Below are 16,090 nucleotides of genomic sequence, written 5' to 3'. Positions count from 1 at the left end.
ATAGTGCATTCTCTCCTGTGCAGAGAAGCCTGTTAGAGCTGCATTCAAACTTCTCTACAGAGGTAGGACACAAAATTAAAATGTCAGTTTTGACCCCACTCTTACATGAGACTTGTGAAAGGATGGAAACTATGGGGAAGACAGAGATGACAGAATTGTAACCAAAGGATTTTCCCCCCTTTTTAATTGCAAACATTCTGGTGATTTATTTTTTGTAAATTGACTCCAAAGATTCAGAAGGTTGGGACTTGATTTTTTTAAGCCTCTAATAATTTATTTTGGAGGGTAGCTGGGGAGGGTTTGGGCCTCACCTGGCAGTGCTCGGGACCCCAATCCTGACTTTTATGCTCAGAAATCACTTCAGGTGGTATTTGGGGACCATAAGTGGTGCCATAAATGGAACCAAGGTCAGCTGCATAGAGAGGAAGGGTCTAAATCCCTGGTCTCTGGCACTTCATGGCTATTCCACCAAGTGTGGTCCCTCACATAAATAAAAATACAATAGATTTTGTTGTTCAACTCCCAAGTTAATGTGGAACATAATAAGCCATTTGTTCTTCGAGGAATTAAAATAATCTCATTATATGAGGAAATAACAGGAATTACTCATAGATTGATGGCAATTATTACAAACAGGTTTTGTTGGAGAAGTGATTTTTAAAAATTTATTATTTTTTTATTAGTGAATCACCATGAGGATACAATTACAGATTTAGATATTTTCGTGCTTGTGTTTCAGTCATACAATGCTCGAGAACCCATCCCTCCACCAGTGCCCATTCTCCACCATGGTATACTGGAGGGATGGTATCCCTCCAGTATACAATCCCAGGATCCCTCCCACCCCCCAATCCAGTCTCCCCCACCCCACCCCACCTCTGTGGCAGGGCATTCTCTTTTGTTCTTTCTCTCCTTTTGGGTGTTGTGGTTTGCAATAGAGGTATTGAGTGGCCATCGTGTTCAATCTATAGTCTACTTTCAGCACACATCTCCCATCCCGAGCAGGTCCTCCAACCACACTTTACTTGGTGTTCCCTTATCTATCTGAGCTGCCTTTCCCCCCAGCATGTGAGGCTGGCTTCCAAGCTATGGAGAAAACCACCTGGTACTTATTTCTACTGGTCTTGGGTGTTCGTCTCCTATTCTGTTATTTTATATTACACAGATGAATGCAATCTTTCTATGCCTCGCTCTCTCTTTCTGACTCATTTCACTTAGCATGATACTTTCCATGTTGATCCACTTATATGCAAAGTTCATGAATTCATCTTTTCTAACAGCTACATAGTATTCCATTGTGTAGATGTACCAAAGTTTCTTTAACCAGTCATCTGTTCTTGGGCACTCAGGTTTTTTCCAGATTCTGGCTATTGTAAACAGTGCTGTGATGAACATATAAGTGCAGATATCATTTTGACTATACTTTTTTGCCTCTTCGGGATATATTCCCAGGAGTGGTATTGCTGGGTCAAATGGAAGCTCAATTTCTAATTTTTTGAGAAGTGTCCATATTGTTTTCCAAAGGGGCTGGGCCAGTTGGCATTCCTACCAGCAGTGTAGTAGGGTCCCTTTCTCCCCACATCCTCTCCAACAGCAGTTGCTTTTGTTCTTTTGGATGTGTGCCATTCTCTGTGGTGTGAGGTGGTATCTCATGGTTGTTTTTATCTGCATCTCCCTGATGATTAGTGATGCAGAGCATTTTTTCATGTACCTTTTAGCTATTCATATCTCTTTCTTGGAAAAGTTTCTGTTCATTTCTTCGCTCCATTTTCTGATGGGGTTGGATGTTTTCTTCTTGTAGAGTACAACCAGTGCCTTATATACTCTTGATATCAACCCCTTATCAGATGGGTATTGGGTGAATATCCTTTCCCATTCTGTAGATTGTCTTTGTATTCTGGTCACTGTATCTTTTGTGGTGCAGAAGCTTCTTAGTTTAATATAGTCACATTTCTTTATCTCTGTTTCCACTTGGTTGATCAGTTGCGTGTCATCTTTGAAGATAATTTAGCTTCAATATCATGGAGGGATTTTTCGACCTTGTCTTTGATGTACCATATGGATTGTGGTCTGATGTTTAGGCCTTTAAGCCATTTTGATCTGACTTTTACGCATGGTGTTAGGTTGAAGCCTAAGCCCATTCTTTTTGCATGTATTTGTCCAGTTATGCCAGCAACGTGTGTTAAAGAGGCTTTCCTTGCCTCTTCACATTCTTGATCCCTTATTAAAGACTAAATAATCATACATTTGGGGTTCTGTGCAGGGTTATTCCACCCTGTTCCATTGGTCTGCAGCTCTGCCTTTGTTCCAGTCCCATGCTGTTTTAATTATCACCGCTTCGTAGTAGAGTTTAAGGTTGGGGAGGTTGATGCCTCCCATTGTCTTTTTCCCAAGAATTTCTTTAGCTATCCATGGACCTTTGTTGCTCCATATGAATTTCAGGATTGCTTGTTCCATTTTTTTGAAGAATGTAATGGGTATCCTTATAGGGATTGTGATGAATATGTATAATGCTTTGGGGAGTAATTGCCATTTTGATAATGTTGATTCTCCCTACCCATGAGCAAGCCACGGATAGCTTGCCAGGCTCTGCCATGGGGATGAGACTCTTGGTAGCCTGCTGGGCTCTCCGAGAAAGACGGAGGAATTGAATCTGGGTCAGACACATGCAAGGCAAACGCCCCACCCGCTGTGCTATTGCTCCAGTCCAACCAAACACCCAACCAAACAAATTCTTCTGCCATCAATCCTTTGTATTTCTGGTCCTGATTTGAGTCATTACTAAAAGAAATTAATTTTCAAAAGAATTTTGATATCAGATGGGCACAAAAAAGACTGATGGGTGCTATGTCAATGTTGGAATAGGATTTTAGGGAGTCACATGTTATTAGACTTGTAAACACTTGATCATCATGCTTATGAAAAGCAAAAGGATCTGAAACCAATATTTTATGGAAACCAGCTCATATAAGAATAGGAAGAAAAAAATTACAGAAATTGCTTTTTCAAAGGTGTAAACAAGGCTGGAGAAATAGTACAATAGACAAAGCACATGCTTGATCCAACCTGAGCTTTCAGGAATCCCAAGTTTGATCCCCAGTACTGCATGGTCCCCTGAGCACTGCCTGCAATAAACCAGGAACATCACAGAGCCAGGAATAGCTTCTGAATATTGTAGGTATGACCCAACTAATCTCTCTCCACCCCAGTAAAGTATAGGAGAGTGGATTCTTAATACAAAGAAAAGACAAGGGAAGTCTTTTCTTTTTTATGAGATCAAATAAAATAGTAAGAATGAATAATAGCTCATCTATTTTGAGAACAGGCAGCACTATGTCCTCTCCCCATCCTGAAAGAAAAAATGAAACATAATGAGACAGATTGACTTACTGATACAGACAAAAATCAAGATGGAATCTGAGTGCAGCTCCCAACTGCTTCGCATGCCTTAACTTCTAACCTCATTGGTATCTCAGGAAGAATGAAACTAAAGCAAGGAGAGACCAGAGAAGAGAGGAAGCCAAAGATGGTGGCAGGAGAAAGGCTGCTTGAGTGGAATAGCAATCAGCTTTCCAGTGTCAGGGCTGTTGACCTACCATGCTGTTTGAGTGGAGGGGGTTTTCCTGTCAGAAGGAGTCTGAGACATTCACTGTGAGAGCTGGATTTGGGACCTACTCAAACCTGGCTTTCTAAAAAAATTTCATCTGCTGTTCCTTTTAATTGTGAAGAAATTTCTGAGTCCTATCCTTGTTATCATAACAAATATCGTGATAAAAAAGTTGGTTAAGACTTTTTAAAAGAATTGTTTTTTTTCTCATTCACTTCATATGCAAAATCCTTTCCCAGGGCAAGCATTTTGATCAGTCGCCTGGAATTCCCAAAGGATAGAGATTAGGATTCCATTCGATTGTGGTGGCAGCTCAGAGATGAGTGGGGTTCCTAAATAAAGCATCGGAGAAGCTGCGGGAACCACGTGGACTCTTAGGGGAGTCACCGAGCCTGTGGCCAGCTTTGCCCAGTCAGGCCTGCAATTGTGATCATTTCCCTGATAATGTTCAACCACAGGAGAGTGATTCCCTGTCACAGATCATATGATTCACTCATTTCAATCAGCTCTTGCAGAGTGAATTTGTGCTAGACCCTTACATTTGAACTATCTATAACTTTTGCCCCTTCTCTGTCTGCTCTATCCTGGGGGTGGGAATCTGACCTTTATGTATGACACCAACCCAGAACTGTCTTTGTGATCAGTGAGTCGAAGGTGCCAGCAGTCAGTGGAGAGAAGTAATAAGGTAGAATTCCTCCTCCCCATGCAAAGAGTCTCCAAATTCTGACCCCCATCCCACAGTGGATTGTGGTTTGTTTTTATAAAGAAAGTATTTTTATTTGCTTTGTTTATGTTTTTGGGTTTGGGAGCATGCCCAGCAGTATTGAGGGGCTGTTTCTGGTTCGGTATTCAGAGGTCGTTCCTGGCAGTGCTGGGAGACCCTGCTGTGTGCGGAGGCTTAAAACTGGACCTTCTGTTTGAAAAGAATATAATCCAGCCTCATGAGCTCTTTGGCCCCAATGACATTTTTTTTTCTCTTCCAGTGCTGGGGTCCAAACCTATAATATCCAACATCAGGGCGAGGTCCTTACCACTGAGTCACATTCCTGGTTATAAAGAATGTTTCATTGACACAAAGCCAGGCCCCTTCATTTAGATATTTCTAAAATGACTGCTGTGATGCTCTGATTAGCAGAACTGGATACCTGTGGCAAAGGTCTTTTGACCTGCAAAGCTTAAAATGCTTATTTTTCTGGTACTTGATGGAAAAACCCAGTTTGTTGACCTACCTCAGAAAGCTTCTCTCTTGGCAGGGTTATTGCTTCCTAAGGCAACTCTTCCTAAGACATCTCTTTCAGCTAAAATCCACCACTGTCATGTGGCACAAGTATAGTTTTAGTACAGCACAGCTTCCTACATGACAGAGACTGGCAAGCAACCCATGGCATATTCAATCTGCCAAAAACAGTAACAAGAAGTCTCACAATGGAGACGTTACTGGTGCCCGCTCGAGCAAATCAATGAACCACAGGACGACAGTGCTACAGTGCTACACCACACTTGAGTTCTTACATAGTCTCTGCCTGCTTTAAACAAATACACCCAGCTCTCAATTTTGCTCGTGCCAGGAGTCATTATCAGATTTTGCTGCCTTTCTTGGTCCCTGCACACAGTCCCTTCACATCCCCTAATTTACCTAGTGTGCTTGTACCATCATCTCTTTCTCTCTGAGACCCAGATCAATCGGTGGTGCTGAAGTCATGGAAGTGAAAGAAGAAGCCTCTGTGTCTCCTTGCCAGCTGCTGTGAGCACTTTCATTTTAGCTGTCTCTATTGCACACTTCAAACATTCCTGCAACAATTTGGGCTCTCCACAAGGAAGGGAAGTTAGCAATTTCTCAAGACCATAGATTCTGCTCCAGAGCTAAGAGATAATGAGCAATAATACCTAAGGCAAATGGTCAAATAGCTAACCCCAAGGACCTAAGTCAGCCAGAGCTCTCTGTACAATGCCTACATTCTCTGTAACACTCTTGTCACCTGAGAAGTAACATAAAGACCCACTTTCCCTATTTTGTGGAGTTTTTAACTTTATGGAAAAACTGAGTTTGTTGACCTACCTCAGAAAGCTTCTCTCTTGGTAGGATTATTACTTCCTAAGGAAATTCTTCCTAAGATATCTTTTGTGGAGTTCTTAACTCCACAAAATGATCCATATTTAACTTGGTCCTGTACCAAATTCCTCCCCTCATGGGAAGTTTTTTCCCTTTCTTTTATACGTTCAAATATACTTTTCTGCTTTTTTAAAAAAATAAAAAGAAATAATTTTTTTCACAATATTTGATTACATTTCATATTCAAACACCAATCCCACCACTATTACACCTTCCCACCACCAAATTTGGGATGTTTTCATCCCAAGTCCCAAGCTCTGTCCCAAAACACAAATGAAGGAATATATTTTGTATTGTCTGTTATGAAGAACTGCTGAACATGCTTACAAGAGTGTTCACATAGAAAACAGTGTGAACATTGTTCTATTTTGGCAGGAGCCATTAAGATATTCTGTAGGATATCACTAGCATGTTGTTAAGGTTTGGGTGATATGAGCTCTTGTATATGTATCACTGTATTACTATCATCCCATTGTTCATTGATTTGCTTGAGCGGGCACCAGTAACATCTCCATTCGTCCTAACACTAAGATTTTAGCAACCTCTCCTTACTCCTTACTCGTCCTTCCAAATGGTGCCATATTGGAGGCTCTTTCAGAGTCAGGGGGATGAAACCCATTATTGTTACGTATTTGACATATCAAATATGCCATGGGGAGCTTGCCAGGCTCCGCTGTGTGGGCGGGATACTCTCGGTAGCTTGCTGGGCTCTCCAAGAGGGACAGAGAATGTATATAAGAAAATACAAGCAAGTATGTTCAAACCAAACGCATGTGTGCTGCTTTAGGTATATCAGTGGGCTAGACTATAAGAGGTCTTGTGGCCGTGCGCTTCTAGGAGCTTTGTTTTATATAGTATCTGAATCTTGGCCATTGGTGGGATTACATAACATCCTGGTCAGTTTGTGGGTGTGACTTGCAGGAGAATAAACATTACTCTTACACTTTCTTCCCGCAAACACAACTCAAGGTCTTAAAACTATTCAAACATGATGGCTGCTTAGTACCTGTATTGCAAACCATAACACCCAAAGGGAGAGAGAAAGAAGGAATGTCCTCTCACAGCGGTGGGGGAGGGGCAGGCAGCAGGAGGGATACTGGGAACCTGTATATGTATATGTATCTTAAATTATGTATATAGGCACATGTATATATATTTCCCTCTATGATTTGTTGCCTACTGTCTGAACCCCATCAAATATGGTGTGGTAATTAATTATAAGACACTTTTTACTCATTTTCCATAATTATTACTTTTCTGTTTTTAAATCTGGGCATCTTTATTACTCAGTAATTTCACTGAAGTACCTGGAAACCATGGACAAATACAGACACCTACCATCAACACACTTTCTTCGAAAGTAAAAGACTAAGCTAGTGTAGATAGAGCTGCTTTTCTTTAAGTTTTTAAGGTTTGATGGCAATGAAAAGTGAGGGTTAAAGCAAAATAATTTCAGATGACTAACATAAGGTTATGTTAGTGGTGAGAACAGTAAGAGAGGCAGACCAATAAAAGAAGCAGATACATAAGTAGGAGAGAGAATGTAGAAGTCACATCTGCTGAAACATTTCAAGAAGTGTTTAACTGAAGAAGTGACAGGAGCTGGACCATCAAATAGAAGTTCATTTTAGAGAGGGTTATACTTCATATGTAGATGAGAATACAGATAGGTAGACAATAAAATATATTTAAAAATAAATAATAATTTCCAATTTCTCAAGTTAAACACACTTGGCAGAGCCTCTTGTTTTTATTTTTGATGTGTTATTTATTTTGGAGGTCACTTTATTTTTTATTTATGTATTTATTTCCTGGAGCGATAGGACAGCAGGAAGGACATTGCATCAGCTGACCTGGGTTCGATTCCTCCAACCCTCTCGGAGAGCCCAGCAAGCTACCGATAGTATCCTGCCCACATGGCAGAGCCTGGCAAGCTATTGGATATGCCCAAAACAGTAACAAGTCTCACAATGGAGACATTACTGGTGCCCACTTGAGCAAATCGATGAACAACGGGACAACAGTGCTATAATGCTACAGAATTTATTTATTTATTTGATGCACTTGTTTTTATTGTTGTAGTTAAATTTTATAAGTGGTTCATGTATCTTATTTTTTAAAATATTTTTGTTTTTAATGAATCACTGTGAGATACAGTTACAGACTTACAAACATTTGTGCTCATGTTTCAATCATTATCAAGTACACATCCCTCCACCAGTGCCCATTCTCCACCACCGATGTTCCCAGTATCCCTCCCCCCTCTCCCCTACCTCCCCTCACCTGCCTCTGTGGCAGGAGAACTCCCTTTTTACTCTCTCTCTTGGAGGTCATTTTAAAAACAAAGTGAAAGACAATCTCAGAGAAAATTGTACAAAATACATTCTTTAAATAAGTGTGGTGATTAAGGGAGATATGTTTTTTTTCTTTTTTTTTTCTTTTTGGGTCACATCCGGCAATGCACAGGGGTTACTCCTGGTTCTACACTCAGGAATTATTCCTGGTGATGCTCAGGGGACCATATGGGATGCTGGCATTCGAACCCGGGTTGGCCACGTGCAAGGCAAATGCCCTACCCGCTGTGCTATCACTCCAGCCCCCAGGAAATACGTTTTCTTCTGCAACTCTGGATATGAGTCCTATTGCCCTGAGGTTTCTTATACTTTAAAAAATTGGGGAAAGCCATGACAAACAAATAAAGCTGCTTTTGGATCATGCCAGTCTATAGTAGAATCCCTCACCGTGTTTTTGTTCTTCCCAATGTCAATTCTGATCTTCAAACAGTGTCTTATGTTCTGAAACTGCATTCAGTGGGGTTAGGTGATCTCGCCTTTGTAAGCACAGTCAAGCCCTGGGCTCAGACACTCACAACTGTCTGATCCAGGTAGGTGCATGTTGGTAATGATGAAAGATACATGCTCTGTTGTGGTGATTTTATTTGCACTTAGATCCGCACTTCATTCTCCTCTCACTGTTGTTATCGAAACTGTACTCAGAGATTTTCTGCAAGCTGTGTCTCACCTTCCAATATCTGCTCCAGTTCCCTAGGGAATGCTGCAAGCCACAGTCCCCAGGTAACAACTAGGCTGCAGAAGCACCCAAGATTAGAGGAACAGGGTGGAAAATTACACACTAGGGCTTGGTGGGACAGTCTGCAACTTGTCCCAAAGAAGCACCTACGGAGTTCCCAGAACATAGAGGAAGGGGTGGGGGGTGGGAGTGGGGACGTGATCGAACACTTTGAACTTCATCTCAATTTATTTTCGTAAAGAATCCTCAGCATAGTTGTTATACCCTGCAATAGATAAGGGTGGGGTACATCAGGTTGTTTTTTTGTCGTCTTTTTGAGAGCAAGTCATTTACCCGTGATTAGTTTCTGGAAGGAAAAATTTTCTGATTTAGACTCTTAATCCTCAAGCAGAGACCAATGCACAGATTGTATTTCAATCATGGTTTCTGGCTGGTTCTGCTACAGAAACAAAACTGAGATGATTTATTTGGGTAAAACCAGAAGCAAGTCACACATTTTATGAAGAATTTGTTTGTCTAATGTGGGTAATGCTTAGCTCCTGCGGCTTTGCTCAGACCAACGAGATGATCAGAGTTGTGAGTTTAAAGAAACCTGGTCCGGGTTGTTTATAAGAATGATTCAAATGGGGTACACACAAGAGGTGTTTAGGGGTCACTCCCAGCAGTGGTAGGGAGACCATGCAGTATTAGTATTAAACCAGGTTTGGCTGCAAGCCAGGCAAGCACCTTAACCATTGTACTCTATCTCCCGCTCAGTAATATTACTTTACCCAAGTCAACAGCACAGATAAAATTGGTGGAATGAAGGATGAAATGAAGCTAGTGGATTCTTTAGGTCTTGAACCGATGTTACAAAGGTGTGTGTGTTTTTTTAATCAGGAACAGTTAGAAAACTCCAGGGGTACTGCTCAGTGTTGTGCTTTGCAAGCTGAGTTTTTTTTTAATTAGTGAGTCACAGTGAGGGTACAGTTACAGATTCACACATGTTCGTGCTTGTTTTTTCCTCATGCAATGTTTGAGAGCCCATTCCTCTACCAGTGTCCATTCTCCATCACCAATGAACCCAGTATCCCTCCCACCCCCCAATCCCATCCCCCCACCCCACCCCGCCTCTGTGGCAGGGCATTCCAGTTTGTTCTTTCTCTCTCCTTTTGGGTGTTGTGGTTTGCAGTAGGGGTATTGAGTGGCCATCATGTTCAATCTATAGTCTACTTTCAGCACACATCTCCCTCCCGCGAGGAATTTCCAATCACATTTTATTTGGTGTTCCCTTCTCTATCTGGGATGACTTTCCCCCAGCGTGTGAGGCCAGCCCCCAAGCTATGGAGCCAACTTACTGGTATTATATACTACTATTCTTGGGTATTAGTCTCCTACTCTGTTATCTTATATTCCACAGATAAGTGCAATCTATGTCTGTCCCTGTCTTTCTGGTTCATTTCACTTAGCATGATACTTTCCATGTTGATCCACTTATATGCAAAGTTCATGAATTCATCTTTTCTAACAGCTGCATAGTATTCCATTGTATAGATGTACCAAAGTTTCTTTAACCAGTCATCTGTTCTCGGGCCCTTGGGTTTTTTCCAGATTCTGGCTATTGTAAACAATGCTGCGATGAACATATAAGTGCAGATGTCATTTTGACTATACTTTTTTGCTTCTCTGAGATATATTCCCAGAAGTGGTATTGTTGGATCAAATGGAAGCTCAATTTCTAATTTTTTGAGAAGTGTCCATATTGTTTTCCAAAGGAGCTGGACCAGTTGGCATTCCCACCAGCAGTGTAGAAGGGTCCCTTTCTCCCCACATCCTCTCCAACAGCGGTTGTTTTTGTTCTTTTGGATGTGTGCCATTCTCTGTGGTGTGAGGTGGTATCTCATGGTTGTTTTTATCTGCATCTCCCTGATGATTAGTGATGCAGAGCATTTTTTTCATGTACCTTTTAGTCATTTGTATCTCTTTCTTCGAAAAGTTTCTGTTCATTTCTTCACCCCATTTTCTGATGGGGTTGGATGTTTTCTTCTTGTAGAGTTCAACCTGTCAAGCTGAGGTTTTGAGTTCAATCCCATGTGCTCTCTCATGTGCCTAAAACCCAGTATTTCTGCTTTATGGGATTCCCTTGTGCTTCTACAGTTCAGACAGGTGTGTGTGTGTGTGTGTGTGTGTGTGTGTGTGTGAGCACCATGACTGGGGAGTGAAATCTTTTTGCCGTCCCTCCTGTAAGCAATAGTGTAGCTAAAAGAAAATTGTTATCTAGGGTCAGGGATTTTGATATGTTCGAGCATGTGTGTACTAACTAAAAGGTATCCCCTGGCAAGAATTGCACATTGGAGCACAGACCTCAGTGAACATTGGGGCCTGGTGTGTGAGCACCGCAGCCTGAATAGTGACCTCTAAGCATGTCTTGTGTGTAGCCTCATTTGAACCATTCTCATACACGACCTGTTTGAGAGAGAGAGAAAGTGATAGAGACACATAGAGAGATTGACTTAGAGAAAGAGAGAGGGAGAGAAAGAAGCCCTGGTCGTTGCAATATCAATAACAGTGAAAGAAATGATGAAGGAGAATTTAAGAAAAATTGTGAAAATAATGAGAAGTGATGCATTATAAAAAGGGAGGGAATGTAGGAGGTTGGTTCTGATCCCTCCAGCAGTGCCAGCAAGACCCCCAGAATACAGCAAGTCCCTGAATACTGTCGAGGAACTTCCCCCAACCAAAACTGAAAACAAACAAACTAAGCAGTAGGGGGTGCTGAAGAGAGCATTCAAAGATCTGTAGCACAAACTATGAATGCTCGGAACCTACCTCAGGCACTGCCTCGTGTTCAGAGCCTGTGAGTTATGTTCGCCCCACCCTCCCTCACCCAAAGAAAAGAGCAAAGATACAGCAAGAAAAAAAAAAAAAACATCTGCAAAGAAGATCCCAAGTTGCAGAGAAAATTTTCATTTCCTCCACCGTTGGAGATGAGTGAAATTCTAGATTGTTGTTGAGAGTTCAGCAGTTAAACACATCCAAGGCTAGTGCTGTAAAAACAGAAGAGAAGATTGATTATGTCTGCCACTGACTTCCTACAGGGATGAGTGATGGACTTAAGACCGTTTTTCATCCTCAGTGCTGAGACCACCCTTCAGGCAATACATTTTTCCTTGTCCCTCTAGAGCTTCTTGGTCGGGACTAAACGCTGAAAAAATAGAACGTTGGACTTTGTCTTATACACGTGATCTCTAACTAGTTGTTGGATGTGGCTCCCCTATGCTTGATTTCTCAGAGACTTGGCCTGCTGGCTTCTAAGGTCGTGCCAAGAGCTATCCTCTGGGGTCAAAGGCTTGCTGCTAAGCTGGGGAAGATGCTCTGAATCTTTTATTCCGCAAAATGAAGACGACAGGAGAGCGCACCAAGTATTTTTTTCTAGAAAATAAGTCCATCGAAGGGGCAATGCAAGAACGATTTGCCGTCGCCTCCCGTCCTCCTCTCCTCCTATGGGCGGCAGTTCCAAACCTGGTCAATAACTGAGAGTACGTGATGGACCCAAGTGAAGGCCGCAGGTCAGAGACCTAAGAGGCAGAAGGATTTTCGGGGAGGGGCAGGGGCAGGGCATGACCTGGCACCTGGCAGCGCCGCCGATTGGCCGAGAAGAAGGTTGTGCCCTCACCGCTGCCAGGGATTGGCTGCGCGAGAAAGAGGCGTGGCTCCTGGTGAAGTTGAGCAAACTCCTCCCCCCCATCCCAATCTCAGCCTCCCTCTGGACCTGGAACCTCGCAGGCTGCAGGGGACCCGCCGGCGCCGAGAGCGGAGGAGGTGAGGCGGGGCGGGTGTGTGTGTGTATGTGTGTGTGTTGGGGGGGGGGGGGATGCGGGGGAAGGCAGCCGGGCAGGGCTGGACGGATGGACACTGGGCTCCTACAGCGAAAGCTCCTGGAGCTCGACGGACTAGAACGAACCATCCCGGCGATGCACGGCCTCCTCCGGGGCGCCGCGGGCGACCCCCGGGGCTGCATTCGGGGGCGGGGGGCGGCAGGCTGGAGCCGGGTTCCTGCAGCGCCAGTGGGCGGCCAGCTTGGAGCATGTTTCCCAGGGAACCCGGGAGGGCAGTTGGCTCAGACTCAGCATTTCTGAATAGGGAAGGGGGGAAAGCATGGTAATTGGGTTTTTCCTTTTTCTGTTCTTTCTTTCTTTTTTCTTTTTTTTTCTGTTTGTTGGGGGAGGGAGGGGCGAGTGCTGGGGAGTTAAAAACTTTTGGTGTGGAAGCTGCAAGAACCGACGCCCCGCTCTCGGGGGCTGGGCGTATAAGGACTGCGTGTGGGGGACTCGTGGTGGATGGAGATTGGGCGGGAGTGTGCAGGGCGCGGGGCGGAGGGGAGGGATCCCTCCTTCTCCTAGACTCCCCCCTCCTCCCCTTCCACCGCGCCTCTTCTCGAATCTTTCCAATTCCGTTCCGCGTGGCCCAGCTCTGTTCTTCTCACCCCGCTTCCCACCCTGCGTACGTCGGAGGACCAGGTGCTGCTCTTTCCCATGTAGCAGAGATGGGAGGGCGCGGGGGGAGGGGGTGGGGGGAGGGGGCAATTGGAGAGTTAAGTTACCAGATCCTGGCTGGCCACAGCTCCAGGTCTTGACAGCTTCCAGAAGGCATGGGTTTCTCAGACGCCGATTTTAAGGGGGTGGGTGTGAAGTGAGAGCGAGAGAACCACAGAGGCAGTGCTGTCCAGTAATCTGGACAAAATTGAACCTTTATTTTTGCTGGTGACGCCAAGGATTATCTCTATTTTAATGTGGAGAAAGAGTCGGGATTATGTACCTTTACTTAGAACTGTGTGATCACTGACTCAGAAAGTGGCTTTGCATACGTGATTATAAAAAAAAAAAAACACCGAAAACAAAACCAACAACCCATCCTGGGCACTTTGTGTGGACTTCTGTCTTTCTGCTAAATTTTGTCCCTTGCAATCTCTATTCCCCCCGCCCCACCCCCCACAGGCAGCCATGAACAGACATGAAGCTGAGTGAGCCAGTGTTGTAGGAACTTAAGATCTATTAGCAATGTAGCAAATGTATCCTGGTGGTCATCCTGCAATGCGAGTTACAACAAAGGTCTAAGTCAACTTTCTGAAGAGAGTTTTCTGTTCTCCAGCAAATCATGGTTGTAATCAATCTCACTTGTAATTGATAACAGAAATTCAAAAAAAGTTTCCTAGGAGACTTTATATCAGGATTTTGGAAATGATCTTTGGCATATGAGTAGTGCTCATTCACCAAAAATGCATTCATTTGTCCAAATGTTCTTTTGTTAACATTTTTTGTAGAAATAACATAAGAACTGACATGTTTCCTTGGCAAAGTCACAACAATTCTGTAGAATTCATAGACTCACAGAAACCCTGTATATTTGTAATGGAAAGTAACCAACAGCATTATCACCATATTCACTGAGTCTACGATATCATCAGTTGTGAGTTAAGACACTCCTATTCTATAGTTACTAAAGTGTGATAAAGTTTTTAAATTTGAAGAAGTACGGTATTAAAATAGTAAGTTACTTATCCTCCATCTCTATGCCTAAAAGGTGAAGTTGAAGAAAGCCATATTTTCTTGAAAAAGTATCAGTGGGGGTCATATTTAACACAGAGCATTGTAAAAGCCTTGCAATGCTGTGCAAACAAATTGCTGTATACTCTCTTCTGTTAGTGAGGTGGCTGACCTCACCTTTGAGGAGTAAGTAGCTTTGAGCCTCTCTCTGTCTCTCTCTGTCTCTGTCACTGTCTCTGTCTCTCTCTCTTAAGTGCTTACTCTTCCCTTCATGCATACAGATCACTCCTGGTAGTGCTCAGGGGAGAAGATGGGCAGGAATCAAACCCCATCGTCCTGACCAGGCATACTAGCTCTTTGCCTGTCTTCCTACCCAGAGGCTCTTTGTGTCTTTAATATTTACTCAGTTTTCGTGGTATGCAAAGGAATGCTTAATGCTTTATCCACATTAGCTCAGATAAACTTCACAGCAGTCCAGAGAGGCAGATGACCAATTTAGCATTTCTGATAAAGCTCCAATAACAGGTTAAGAATTGGCATTACTGATGAAGAGAGAACAGACTGGCCAAGTTAAAAGCGGGGGTTGCAGACTAATGGGAAGAGGATGAGTTCTTGTTGTCTGATGTTAGAGAAATTAGGCATAGTTTTTTGAAGTATCCCTTTTTTGTTATAAGTCCTGAACTACTGGGCAGCAAGTGCAGGTAATTTAAGGTGAATGTCCTGTCTTTCGCCATACTGTTTTTGATTTCTTTGTTCAGTGTACTCTAGCGGGATATCAGAAGGCACAGTGCCTATTTGAGTTCTAAAATTCTACTACTTTTGTAATCCAGTGGACAGTCCTTCCTACCTTGAACAGAACGAGAATATTCAAGATGAGAGGCACGTGAGTCCATATTCAGTCTAGGTGAGGAAACTGAAGCCAAGAGAAGGAGCCCTATGCTTATCTCTATTTTGCAGCTTTTTGGATTTTCCAACCAGTAGTGGTGCATATCATAACACTCACTGATCTCTTAGATATTGGTTGAGAAGAAAACTTTTGTGAGGTAGTGTGAGCAGAGATGTGAAGGGGAGATATAAGTTCTGCTCCTGCATGACTAGTTTTGATGATGTCAATTGAAATTTGCCTATTTGTTTATTCTATCATCTTGAAAGAATTCGAGAGCTCACATTTCATGGAAGACTTAACTATGTGCCAGTAGCTGACACAGTGATGAATAAAACACAGTGTATTCCCTCAAAGTACTCATAGTGTATAAAAAAGAAAGACAAATAAACATGCAAGGATTGTATTCTTTTACTGCTGAACTTTGTATTCAGAAGTAAGTGAAGTGAGATTTGTGGAGCAGAGGCCAGAAGGGGCTTGAGTTGGGTGATGACTCAGGGAGAAAACAGCTGCCTCGCACATGTGAGACTCCGGGCTTGATCTCTGGTACTAAAAAAAAAGAAAGAAGGAGAAGAAAAAGAAAAGAAAAGAAAAGAAAAGAAAAGAGAAGAAAAGAAAAGAAAAGAAAAGAAAAGAAAAGAAAAGAAAAGAAAAGAAAAAGCTGAAACTGGGCTATAAATTGTAGTCTTCTGTCTTTGATAATTTTGAGGAGATGATAGACTTGAGGAAATTTAAATATTTTATTTTATCATTTATTTAAAACTTTTAGCTATTTTATAAGAAACTTAATGTGGAAGCAATAAAGCATGTTCTTATGCTAGAGGAAACTATAGTGTAAGTGTTGTGCCCGAGCTTAGCTCTAACAATCTTTGAGGTGGAGAGATATTTGGATTATTTCTAGGCTATCGTCATCATGTGTTCTATTGATCTGG

The 16,090-nt window shown here is 42.7% G+C and overlaps 1 non-coding gene across 1 annotated transcript; it reads right to left on the bottom strand.

Annotated features, from left to right (window-relative positions):
* Positions 1-2,832: 2,832 nt before the first annotated feature.
* Positions 2,833-2,935, bottom strand: LOC129401055 (small nucleolar RNA U13). The gene has a single exon (XR_008628077.1). It is a non-coding gene; the product is annotated as a small nucleolar RNA U13 (small nucleolar RNA).
* Positions 2,936-16,090: the final 13,155 nt, after the last annotated feature.

The sequence above is a fragment of the Sorex araneus genome, chromosome 1 (assembly GCF_027595985.1).
Source record: "Sorex araneus isolate mSorAra2 chromosome 1, mSorAra2.pri, whole genome shotgun sequence".
Lineage (NCBI taxonomy): Eukaryota > Metazoa > Chordata > Mammalia > Eulipotyphla > Soricidae > Sorex > Sorex araneus.
This window is presented reverse-complemented; position numbering and strand designations above follow the sequence as displayed.